Source organism: Acinonyx jubatus, chromosome B2 (assembly GCF_027475565.1).
Source record: "Acinonyx jubatus isolate Ajub_Pintada_27869175 chromosome B2, VMU_Ajub_asm_v1.0, whole genome shotgun sequence".
Classification (NCBI taxonomy): domain Eukaryota; kingdom Metazoa; phylum Chordata; class Mammalia; order Carnivora; family Felidae; genus Acinonyx; species Acinonyx jubatus.
The window spans coordinates 120,877,197-120,890,783 of NC_069385.1; positions in this window are offsets into that span (position 1 = coordinate 120,877,197).

Sequence of the window (13,587 nt, forward strand, 5' to 3'; positions counted from 1 at the left end):
TTACCATTATTAATTTGCAAAATTTTAGGTAAGCCAAACCTGGGTATTATTTTATAAAGCAGAACTTTTATTACTTTTTGTGCCTTTTTTGTCTTTCAGGAGAAGGCCTTTACTCAATTAGTAAAAGTATTAATCCATACCAACAGATGTTGGGATTCCTGTGACCTTGGCATATGAGTGAAACCTAATTGTTAGTCTTTCCTGGATAGCCTCCAGTTCCTTGATTGCCTGGGAGAGCAAGTTTGTGGTTGAAAGGACTGTTTTTTAAGACATACTTCACAGGCTAATACTACTTGCAGAACTGTCCTTGACAAATTTTTTTTCCAGCAAGCATCCTTTGGGCCATTTCATAAGTTTTGTCCCTCCCTAAATGAAAGGCCTGATGCTTTTAATGATCTTTTAGTTCTATGAGCTTAGTAATAACAATTGCCCTGCTCTGTTTGTAACCATTCCAAGGGCTGGAGACAGTGTCTATGAGTTAGGCCCCAGTTTATTTATTTATTTTTTTGGGGTGGGGGGAGAGTAGGTGGGATTGAATCTCCTTTAATAATTGATATAGCAGGCAAACTGTTTTCCTGAACTCTGGTATCTACAGCCTACAATATCTAGTAATTTCCACAACTCATAATTGTTTATCTGTCCTGGAGTTAGTAGCAACAGAGTCTCTAATTTAGTTATAATGTCCCTTTCTAGCAAGGGAGTAAGGCTCTCTGGCATTATCAGGAAAGAATGAGAAAAAATTAGGTTTTCCCGTATACATCCCAGGGGTTGAGAGGAAAATTTAGTTAGAAGTTTTCCGGAGATGTCTCTAGTCACCATGCTGTGTTTGGATAGTTGGCCTGGAGTGGAAAGGAGGACAGAAAAGTTCACTCTGGTGTTAAGAAAGAAATCAACCAGTTTTCCTTATATATTTAGAACTACCCGCGGGTCTGGGTTTCTGATAGATAGTTGGTTTGGGGAGCCACCGTGAAGAGCCCTGAGCCCTAGTCCCTTCCAGGACATTGGTTATCTGAGCCCTCACAGATAGAGATCCTGAGGGCATTGAGATCTCCAGTGATTGTCTCCACATAAGGGGTATGGCTTATGGGGTTTTCATTTTGGTTGTCCCGTCTGAAGATGTTCTCATTTTAGTGCTCTGAACGACCATATAAATGGCACTTGGTGCCAGGACCTCAGGAAGTCTGGTCTGACATAGTATGTAAGGCCACAACTAAGTCCTCAGACTTTTTTAAGCCTCCTTTTCTAAAATTTTTTTTAAATGTTTATTTATTTTTGAGAGAGACAGAGACCGAATGACAGTGGGTTAGGGGCAGAGAGAGAGGGAGACACAGGATCCAAAGCAGGCTCCAGGCTCTGAGCTGTCAGCACAGAGCCCGACACGGGGCTTGAACTCACAAGTTGTGAGATCATGACCTGAGCCGAAGTCAGACGCTCAACTGACTGAGCCACCCAGCCGCCCCTAAACGTATTTTGTTGAGTGATTTTATCATGGATGGATATTGTATTTTGTCAAATGCCTTTTCTGTGTCTATGGAAATGATCATATGCTTCTTATCCTTTCTCTTATTAATGTGATGTATCACATTGATTGATTTTTGAATATCAAACTACACTTGCAACCCAGGAATAAATCTTGTTTGATCATGGTGAATGATTTTTTTAATGTATTGTTGAATTCATTTTACTAGTATTTTGTTGAGGATTTTTGCATCTATATTCATCTAGGATATCAGCCTGTAGTTCTCTTTTTCAGTCGTGTCTTTATCTGGTTTTGGTATCAGGGTAATGCTGGCCTCATAGAATGAATTTGGAAGTTTTCCTTCCTTTTGTATTTTTTTCGAATAGTTTGAGAAGAATAGGTATTAACTCTTCTTTAAATATTTGGTAGAATTTGCCTGTGAAGCCATCTGGCCCTGGACTTTTATTAGTTGGGAGTCTTTTGATTACTGATTCAATTTCTTTGCTGGTTATTGGCTTGTTCAAATTTTCTATTTCATCCTGTTTCAATTTGGGTAGTTTATATGTTTCTAGGAAGTTACCCATTTCTTCTAGGCTGTCCAATTTATTGGCATATAGTTTTTCATAGTATTCTCTTATAATTGTTTGTATTTCTGTAGGATTAGTTTTTATTTCTCCTCTTTCATTTGTAACTTTATTTGAGTTGCTTTTCTTTTTTTCTTGATTAGTGTGGCTAGAGGTTTATCAATTTTATTATTATTATTTTTAAAGAACCAGATCCTGGTTTCATTGATCTGTCCTGTTTTTGTTTTTTAAGTTTCTATGTGACTTATTTCTCCTCTAATCTTAAAAATTTTTTATTTATTTATTTTGAGCAAGTGAGAGAGAGCACGAGGTGGGGAGGGACAGAGAGAGAAGGAGAGAATCCCAAGCAAGCTGTGCACTGTCAGCCCCGATGCTGGTCCCATGAATTATGAGATCGTGACTAGAATTGAAATCAAGAGTCAGATGCTCAACTGTCTGAGCCACCCAGGTGCCCCTCTTTTCTAATCTTTATTATTTCCCTCCTGCTGTTTTTAGGTTTTGTTTGCTGTTCTTTTTCTAGGTCCTTTAGGTGTAAGGTTAGGTTTTTCATTTGAGTGTTTTCTTGCTTCTTGAGGTGGACCTAAATTGCTATATACTTGCCTCTTAGGACAGCTTTAGCTGCATCCCAAGGGTTCAAACGATTGTGTTTTCATTTTCATTTGTTTTCATGTTCTTTTCTACTTCTTTTACTTCCTGGTTGACCCACTCATTGTTTAGTAGCATGTTATTTACCCTCTATGTATTTGTAGTCTTTCTAGGCTTTATCTTATGGTTGATAGCGTTGTGGTTTGAAAGAATGCATGGCATAACTTCAATCTTCTTGGGTTTGTTGAGGCTTGTTTGTGGCCTAATATGTGATTTATTCTGGAAAATGTCCCATGTGCACTTGAAAAGAATGTGTATTGTGCAGTTTTAGGATGGAATGGTTTAAGTATATCAGTAAATCCATCTGTTTCAGTATGTCATTCAAAGCTACTGTTTCTTTGTTGATTTTGTTTAGATGATCTGTTCATTGATGTAAGTGAGGTGTTCAAGTCCCTTACTATTATTGTATAATTATCAATGAGTTCCTTTATATTTGTTTTAACTGTTTAATGTACTTGGGTGCTTCTATGCTGTGTGTACAAATATTTACAATTGTTATAACTTCTTGTTGTATCGTCCCCTTTATTATGATATAATGTCCTTCTTTGTCTCTTGTTACTGTCTTTGTTTAAAGTCTAATTTGTCCAAAAGAAGTATTGCTATTCTAGCTTTCTTTTGACATACATTTACATGACTGATGTTTCTCCATCCCCTCACTTTCAATCTGCAGGTGTCTTTCTTTTTTTTGTATTTTATTTATTTTTATATTAAAAATTTTTTTTCAACGTTTATTTATTTTTGGGACAGAGAGAGACAGAGCATGAACGGGGGAGGGGCAGAGAGAGAGGGAGACACAGAATCGGAAACAGGCTCCAGGCTCTGAGCCATCAGCCCAGAGCCTGACGCGGGGCTCGAACTCCCAGACCGCGAGATCGTGACCTGGCTGAAGTAGGACGCTCAACCGACTGCGCCACCCAGGCACCCCTATTTTTATATTTTAGTCAACATACAGTGCAATATTGGTTTCTGAAGTAGCATTCAATGATTCATCACTTACATGCAATACCCAGTGCTCATCACAACAGGTGCCCTCAATACCCATCACCCATCTACCCCATCTCCCACCCACCTCCCTCCATCAACCCTTAGTTTGTTCTCTGTTATTAAGAGTCTCTTGTGGTTTGTTTTCCTTTCTTCTCTTCCTCCTTATTTCCCATTTGTTCATCTGTTCCACATATGAGTGAAATCATATATTTGTTTTTCTCTGATTGACTTATTTCTCTGCAGTTGTCTTTGGGTCTAAAATGAATCTCTTTGTAAGCAGCATATGGGTAGGTCTTTTTTTTTTTTTTTTTATCCATGCTGTCACTCTATGTCTTTTGATTGGAGAGTTTAGTACATTTATGTTCAAAGTAATTATTGATAGATATGTATTTCTTGTCATTTTATTATTTGCTTTGTATTTGTTTCTGAAGATTTTGTCTGATCATTTTTCTTTTTCTCATGGTTTGCTGGTTATGGGTCTGTTCAAGCCTTCTATTTCCTCCACAGGCATTTCTCTCCAAAACTGCATCTCTGCACTTCCTACCTTCTTCAATGTAGCCTCTTCTCTACCTTTAGTTATAGAGTTTGTGCTGCTAGTCTTGAGGTCAATTTCTGGGGTATTTAGGATGATTTGTTAGTTATCTAGTTGTATTCATGGGATGAGATGAGCCTAAGGTCCTCCTACTCTGCTGCCATCTTTAATAGCTATGTTTTAAATTAGAGATACACAGCTATTTATTTATGGTTGAATTTGGATTTGCATAACAAATACTGTGGTAGTGAGATGCCTCCTATGGTCCCTGCCTCCTGAGATTCATGCCCTTTTGTAATCCTTTCCTCTAGAGTATGGGCCAGACTTAATCATGCAATTCTGGTGAACAGAATACGACAAAAGTGACGGCATATTGCACAAGACTGTGAACCCACGGTGAGCATCCTCTGTTGACCCTCCCTCTATCTCTAATGAAAGCCAATTGCCATGTTGTAAATTGTCATATGGGGAGGCCCACATGCCAAGGAACTAATGTGACCTGTCAATATCCAGGAGGGACCTGAGGCTTCCTAACAGCCATGTGGATGATCTTGAAACCATATCCTCCCCTAGTGAAGCCCTTAGATGGCTGTAGCCCCAGCTGATATCTTGATTACAGACTTCTAAGGGACTCTGAGCCAGAAGATCCAGCTGAGCTATGCCCAGATTCCTGTTCCTTAGAAATTGATATAAAATTGACTTCAGAAGATGGCAGCGTAGGAGGACGCTGGGTTCACTGTGTCCTGCTGATCACTTAGATTCCACCTACACCTGCCTAAATAACCCAGAAAACCGCCAGAAGACTAGCAGAACAGATTCTCTGGAGCCAAGCGCAGACGAGAGGCCCACGGAAGAGGGTAGGAAAGGTGGAGAGGCGGTGCGCACTACAGGGACTGGCGGGAGGGAGCCGGGGTGAAGGGGCGGCCCGCCGGCCAAGCAGAGCCCCCGAGTCTGGCTTGCAAAAGCAGAGGGGCTGGACAGAGTGTGTTTGGACAGCCAGCGGGACTTAACATCTGGAAGGTTATAAGTTAGCAGCTCTGCTCGGAGAGCGGGAAGGCTGGAGGACAACAGGAGGGAGAGTTGCTAAGCCCCGGGATGACAGAGCTCAGTTAGGCAGGGAACAAAGGGGCTCGCCAGCGCCATCTCCCTTGCCCATCCCCCGCCAAAATCCCAAAGGGAACCACTTCCTGCCAGGGAACTTACTTGCACCGCGCAAACACCCAACACTGTGCTTCTGCGGAGCCACCCCTCCGGTGGCAGGTCTGACTCCCTCCCGCTGCTGCAGGGTCCCTCCTGAAGCGGTTCACCAAAGGAGAAGCAGGAGAAGCGAGCTGAGCCTGCCCCTCCCGCCCCCGTGCACCTTGCCTACCCACCCCAGCTAATACGCCAGATCCCCAGCACCACAAGCCTGGCAGTGTGCAAGTAGCCCAGATGGGCTATGCCACCCCACAGTGAATCCCACCCCTAGGAGAGGGAAAGAGAAGGCACACACCAGTCTAACTATGGCCCCAGTGGTGGGCTGGGGGCAGACATCAGGTCCGACTGCGGCCCCACCCACCAATGCAAGTTATTCAAGACAGCACAGGGGAAGTGCCCTGCAGTTCCACACCACTCCAGGAACTATCCAAAATGACCAAACGGAAGAATTCCCCTCAAAAGAATCTCCAGGAAATAACAACAGCTAATGAACTGATCAAAAAGGATTTAAACAATATAACAGAAAGTGAATTTAGAATAATAGTCATAAAATTAATCGCTGGGCTTGAAAACAGTATAGAGGACAGCAGAGAATCTATTGCTACAGAGATCAAGGGACTAAGGAACAGTCAGGAGGAGCTGAAAAACTCTTTAAACGAGATGCAAAATAAAATGGAAACGACCACGGCTCAGATTGAAGAGGCAGAGGAGAGAATAGGTGAACTAGAAGATAAAATTATGGAAAAAGAAGCTGAGAAAAAGAGAGATTAAAAAATCCAGGAGTATGAGGGGAAAATTAGAGAACTAAGTGATGCACTAAAGAGAAATAATCTACACATAATTGGTATTCCAGAGGAGGAAGAGAGAGGGAAAGGTGCTGAAGGTGTACTTGAAGAAATAATAGCTGAGAACTTCCCTGATCTGGGGAAGGAAAAAGGCATTGAAATCCAAGAGGCACAGAGAACTCCCTTCAGATGTAACTTGAATCGATCTTCTGCACGACATATCATAGTGAAACTGGCAAAATGCAAGGATAAAGAGAAAATTCTGAAAGCAGTGAGGGATAAACGTGCTCTAACTTATAAAGGGAGACCTATAAGACTTGTGACCGATCTCTCTTCTGAAGCTTGGCAGGCCAGAAAGGAATGGCGGGAGATCTTCAATGTGATGAACAGGAAAATATGCAGCCAAGAATCCTTTATCCAGCAAGTCTGTCATTTAGAATAGAAGGAGAGATAAAGGTCCTCCCAAACAAAGAAAAACTGAAGGAATTCGTCACCACAAACCAGCCCTGCAAGAGATCCTGAGGGGGATCCTGTGAGACAAAGTACCAGACACATCGCTACAAGCATAAAACATAAAGACATCACAATGACTCTAAACCCATATCTTTCTTTTTTTTTTTTTATAAATTTTTAAACGTTTATTTATTTTTGAGAGACAGAGAGAGACACAGCATGAGCAGGGGAGGGGCAGAGAGCAGAGAGAGAGGGAGACACAGAATCTAAAGCAGGCTCTAAGCTCTGAGATGTCAGCACAGAGCCCGACGTGGGGCTCGAACTCATGGACCGTGAGATCATGACCAGAGCCGCAGTCGGACGCTCAACCGACTGAGCCACCCAGGTGCCCCTAAACCCATATCTTTCTATAACACTGAAAGTAAATGGACTAAATGTGCCAACCAAAAGACATAGGGTATCAGAATGGATAAAAAACAAGACCCATCTATTTGCTGTCTACAAGAGACTCATTTTAGACTTGAGGACACCTTCAGATGGAGAGTGAGGGGATAGAGAACTATTTATTATGCTACTGGAAGTCAAAAGAAAGCTGGAGTAGCAATACTTATATCAGACAAACTAGACTTTAAATTAAAGGTTGTAACAAGAGATGAAGAAGGGCATTATATAATAATTACAGGGTCTATCCATCAGGAAGAGCTAACAATTGTAAATGTCTATGTGCTGAATATGGGAGCCCCCAAATATATAAAACAATTACTCACAAACATAAGCAACCTTATTGATAAGAATGTGGTAATCGCAGGGGACTTTAACACTCCACTTACAGAAATGGATAGATCATCTAGACACACGGTCAATAAAGAAACAAGGGCCCTGAATGATACATTGGATCAGATGGACTTGACAGATATATTTAGAACTCTGCATCCCAAAGCAACAGAATAGACTTTCTTCTCAAGTGCACATGGAACATTCTCCAAGATAGATCACGTACTGGGTCACAAAACAGCCCTTCATAAGTATACAAGAATTGAGATCATACCATGCATGCTTTCAGACCACAATGCTATGAAGCTTGAAATCAACCACAGGAAAAAGTCAGGAAAACCTCTAAAGGAATGGAGGTTAAAGAACACCCTACTAAAGAATGAGTGGGTCAACCAGGCAATTAGAGAAGAAATTAAAAAATATATGGAAACAAACGAAAATGAAAATACAACAATCCAAACGCTTTGGGATGCAGCAAAGGCAGTCCTGAGAGGAAAATACATTGCAATCCAGGCCCATCTCAAGAAACAAGAAAAATCCCAAATACAAAATCTAACAGCACACCTAAAGGAAATAGAAGCAGAACAGCAAAGACAGCCTAAACCCAGCAGAAGAAGAGAAATAATAGAGATCAGAGCAGAAATAAACAATATAGAATCTAAAAAAACTGTAGAGCAGATCAAAAAAACCAAGAGTTGGTTTTTTGAAAAAATAAACAAAATTGATAAACCTCTAGCCAGGCGTCTCAAAAAGAAAAGGGAGATGACCCAAATAGATAAAATCATGAATGAAAATGGAATTATTACAACTAATCCCTCAGAGATACAAACAATTATCAGCGAATACTATGAAAAATTATATGCCAACAAATTGGACAACCTGGAAGAAATGGACAAATTCCTAAATACCCACACCCTTCCAAAACTCAATCAGGAGGAAATAGAAAGCTTGAACAGACCATAACCAGCGAAGAAATTGAATCGGTTATCAAAAATCTCCCAACAAATAAGAGTCCAGGACCAGATGGCTTCCCAGGGCAGTTCTACCAGATGTTTAAAGCAGAAATAATACCTATCCTTCTCAAGCTATTCCAAGAAATAGAAAGGGAAGGAAAACTTCCAGACTCATTCTATGAAGCCAGTATTACTTTGATTCCTAAACCAGACAGAGACCCAGTAAAAAAAGAGAACTACAGGCCAATATCCCTGATGAATATGGATGCAAAAATTCTCAAGAAGATACTAGCAAATCGAATTCAACAGCATATACAAAGAATTATTCACCAGGATCAAGTGGGGTTCATTCCTGGGATGCAGGGCTGGTTCAACATTCGCAAATCAATCAACGTGATACATCACATTAATAAAAGAAAAGATAAGAACCATATGATCCTATCAATCGATGCAGAAAAGGCATTTGACAAAATTCAGCACCCTTTCTTAATAAAAACCCTTGAGAAAGTCGGGATAGAAGGAACATACTTAAAGATCATAAAAGCCATTTATGAAAAGCCCACAGCTAACATCATCCTCAATGAGGAAAAATTGAGAGCTTTTTCCCTGAGATCAGGAACACGACAGGGATGTCCGCTCTCACCGCTGTTGTTTACCATAGTGTTGGAAGTGCTAGCATCAGCAATCAGACAACAAAAGGAAATCAAAGGCATCAAAATTGGCAAAGATGAAGTCAAGCTTTCACTTTTTGCAGATGACATGATATTATACATGGAAAATCCGATACACTCCACCAAAAGTCTGCTAGAACTGATACATTAATTCAGCAAAGTTTCAGGATACAAAATCAATGTACAGAAATCAGTTGCATTCTTATACACTAACAATGAAGCAACAGAAAGACAAATAAAGAAACTGATCCCATTCAAAATTGCACCAAGAAGCATAAAATACCTGGGGATAAATCTAACCAAAGATGTAAAAGATCTGTATGCTGAAAACTATGGAAAGCTTATGAAGGAAATTGAAGAAGATATAAAGAAATGGAAAAACATTCCATGCTCATGGATTGGAAGAATAAATATTGTCAAAATGTCAATACTACCCAAAGCTATCTACACATTCAATGCAATCCCAATCAGAACTGCACCAGCATTCTTCTCGAAACTGGAACAAGCAATCCTAAAATTCATATGGAACCACAAAAGGCCCTGAATAGCCAAAGTAATTTTGAAGAAGAAGACCAAAGCAGGAGGCATCACAATCCCAGACTTTAGCCTCTACTACAAAGCTGTAATCATCAAGACAGCATGGTATCGGCACAAAAACAGACACATAGACCAATGGAATAGAATAGAAACCCCAGAACTAGACCCACAAACGTATGGCCAACTCATCTTTGACAAAGCAGGAAAGAACATCCAATGGAAAAAAGACAGTCTCTTTAACAAATGGTGCTGGGAGAACTGGACAGCAACATGCAGAAGATTGAAACTAGACCACTTTGTCACACCATTCACAAAAATAAACTCAAAATGGAAAAAGGACCTGAATGTGAGACAGGAAACCATCAAAACCCTAGAGGAGAAAGCAGGAAAAGACCTCTCTGACCTCAGCCGCAGCAATTTCTTACTTGACACATCCCCAAAGGCAAGGGAATTAAAAGCAAAAATGAACTACTGGGACCTTATGAAGATAAAAAGCTTCTGCACAGCAAAGGAAACAACCAACAAAACTAAAAGGCAACCAACGGAATGGGAAAAGATATTTGCAAATGACATATCGGATAAATGGCTAGTATCCAAAATCTATAAAGAGCTCACCAAACTCCACAACCGAAAATCAAATAACCCAGTGAAGAAATGGGCAGAAAGCATGAATAGACACTTCTCTAAAGACATCCGGATGACCAACAGGCACATGAAAAGATGCTCAACATCGTTCCTCATCAGGGAAATACAAATCAAACCCACACTCAGATAACACCTCATGCCAGTCAGAGTGGTGAAAATGAACAAATCAGGAGACTATAGATGCTGGCGAGGATGTGGAGAAATGGGAACCCTCTTGCACTGTTGGTGGGAATGCAAATTGGTGCAGCCACTCTGGAAAACAGTGTGGAGGTTCCTCAAAAAATTAAAAATAGACCTACCCTATGACCCAGCAGTAGCACTGCTAGGAATTTACCCAAGGGATACAGGAGTACTGATGCATAGGGGCACTTGTACCCCAATGTTTATAGCAGCACTCTCAACAATAGCCAAATTATGGAAAGAGCCTAAATTTCCATCAACTGATGAATGGATAAAGAAATTGTGGTTTATATACACAATGGAGTACTACGTGGCAATGAGAAAGAATGAAATATGGCCCTTTGTAGCAACGTGGATGGAACTGGAGAGTGTTATGCTAAGTGAAATAAGTCATACAGAGAAAGACAGATACCATATGTTTTCACTCTTATGTGGATCCTGAGAAACTTAACAGAAACCCATGGGGGAGGGGGAGAAAAAAAAAAGAGGTTAGAGTGGGAGAGAGCCAAAGCATAAGAGACTCTTAAAAACTGAGAACAAACTGAGGGTTGATGGCGGGTGGGAGGGAGGGGAGGGGGGGTGATGGGTATTGAGGAGGGCACCTTTTGGGATGAGCACTGGGTGTTGTATGGAAACCAATTTGACAATAAATTTCATATATTGAAAAAAAAAACTGACTTCAGTGAGCAAAACAGCACCCCCAAGTAGGGGCCAGAGACACACCAACCCCTGCCTCTGGGTCCACCTCCGCACCCCCCCCCCCCACACCCTGCAGGTGCATCTCCACTAGGGCAAGTCCACCTGAGAATCAGTGCAGCCCGCCCACCTCCCAGCAAACCAGCACAATACCTTTAACTACAACAAAGAGTGCTACAAAGCTTCAGCTCTACGGTGAATAGGATCTAGCTTCCCCCACCCAACCCCACCACCCCCAGGATACAGAACAAGCAATTTATATTTTTATTTATTTTAAAAGAAGTTTAGTTATTTATTTTTGGATCTAGCTTCTTTTGACAAACAGACAAGACCACAAAACACAGCCTCCCCCCCAACCCTTTTTTGAATTTACACATGAGAAGATGGAGAAATTCACCCCAAAAGAAAAAACAGGAAGAAGGAATGGTCAGAGGTTTAATCAATACAGATATAAGTAAGATGTCTGAACTAGAATTTAAAACAATTATAGGGGGCCTGGGTGGCTCAGTCAGTTAAGTGTCCAATTCAATTTTGGCTCAGGTCATAATCTTAAGGTTTATGGGTTCAAGCCCAGTGTTGGGCTTTACACTGTCAGTGTGAAGCCTGCTTGGGATTCTCCTGCTCTCCTTCCCTCTCTGCCCCTACTCCACTTGTGTTTATGCATGCTCTCTCTCAAAAATAAATAAATAAACTGAAAAAAAAAATAAAACAACAATTATAAGGATACTAGCTGGGTTTGAAAAAAGCATAGAAGTCACAAAAGAATCCCTTACTGCAGGGATAAAATAACTAAAGCTGAAATAAAATGCTGTAACTGTGAGCAAACCAAAACCAAAAATAAAAGGTCCAAATCGTCAAGAAAGAAGTCACACTTTCACTATTTGCAGACAACATGATACTCTACGTAGAAAACCTGAAAGATTCTGCCAAAAAATTGCTAGAACTAATACATGAATTCAGCAAAGTTGCAGGATAAAAAATCAATGTACACAAATCGGTTGCATTTCTATACACCAATAACGAAGCAGCAGAAGAGAAATCAAGGAATTGATCCCATTTACAACTGCACCAAAAACCAGAAGATACCTAGGAATAAACCTAATCAAAGAGGTAAAAGATCGGGACCCTAAAAAGTACAGAAAACATATGAAGAAAATTGAAGAGGACACAAAGAAATGGAAAACATTCCATGCTCATGGATTGGAAGAACAAACATTATTAAAATGTCTGTAATACCCAGGGGCGCCTGGGTGGCTCAGTTGGTTGAGCGTCTGACTCTTGATTTTGGCTTGGGTCATGATCCTAGGATCGTAGGATCCCATGAGCTCAGCATGGAGCCTGCTTGGGATTTTCTCTCTCTCTCTCTCTCTCTCTCTCTCTCTCTCTCTCTCTCTGTCTCTCTCTCTGTCTCTTTCCCCCAACCCTGTCTGTAAAAAAAAAAAAAAAAAAAAAAAGTCTCTACTACCCAAAGCAATCTACACATTTTTTTAAAATAATTTTTTGGAATTCTATTTATTTTTGAAAGAGAGAGAGAGAGAGAGAGAGAGCAAGCGAGGGAGGGGTAGAGAGAGAGGGAGACACAGGATCCAAAGCAGGCTCCAAGCTCTGAGCTGTCAGCACAGAGCCTGACGCAGGGCTCGAACTCACGAACCGCGAGACCATGACCTGAGCTGAAGTCAATGCTCAACCGACTGAGCCACCCAGGTGCCCCACAATCTACACATTTAATGCAATCACTATCAAAATGACACCAGCATTCTTCACAGAGCTAGAACAAACAATCCTAAAATTTGCATGGAAACACAAAAGGCCCCAAATAGCCAAAGCAATCCTGAAAAAGAAAAGCAATGCTGAAAGCATCATAATTCCAGACTTCAAGCTATATTACAAAGCTGTAGTCATCAAGGCAGTATGGGTCAAAAACAGACACATGGATCAATGGAACAGAATAGAAAACCCAGAAATAGACCCACAACTATATGGTCGACTCATATTCAACTAAGCAGAAAAGAATATCCAATGGCATAAAGACTGTCTCTTCAAAATGGTGGTGGAAAAACTGGATTGCAAAATGCAGATGAAACTGAACCACTTTCTTACACCATACACAAAAATAAATTCAAAATGGATGAAAGACCTAATCATGAGATGGAAACCATCAAAATCCTAGAGGAGAACACAGGCAGCAACTTCTTCAAACTTGGCCATTGCAACTTCTTACTTGACACGTTGCCAGAGACAAGGGACACAAAAGCAAACATGAACGATTGGGACTTCATCAAGATAAAAAGCTGCACAGCAAAGGAAACAATCAACAAAACTTAAAGGCAACTTACAGAATGGAAGATCTTTGCAAAAGACCTATCTCATAAAGGGTTAGCATCCAAAATCTATAAAGAACTTACTAAACACCCAAAAAACAAACAATCCAGTTAAGAAATGGGCAGAAGACATGAATAGACATTTTTCCAAAGTAGACATCCATATGGCCA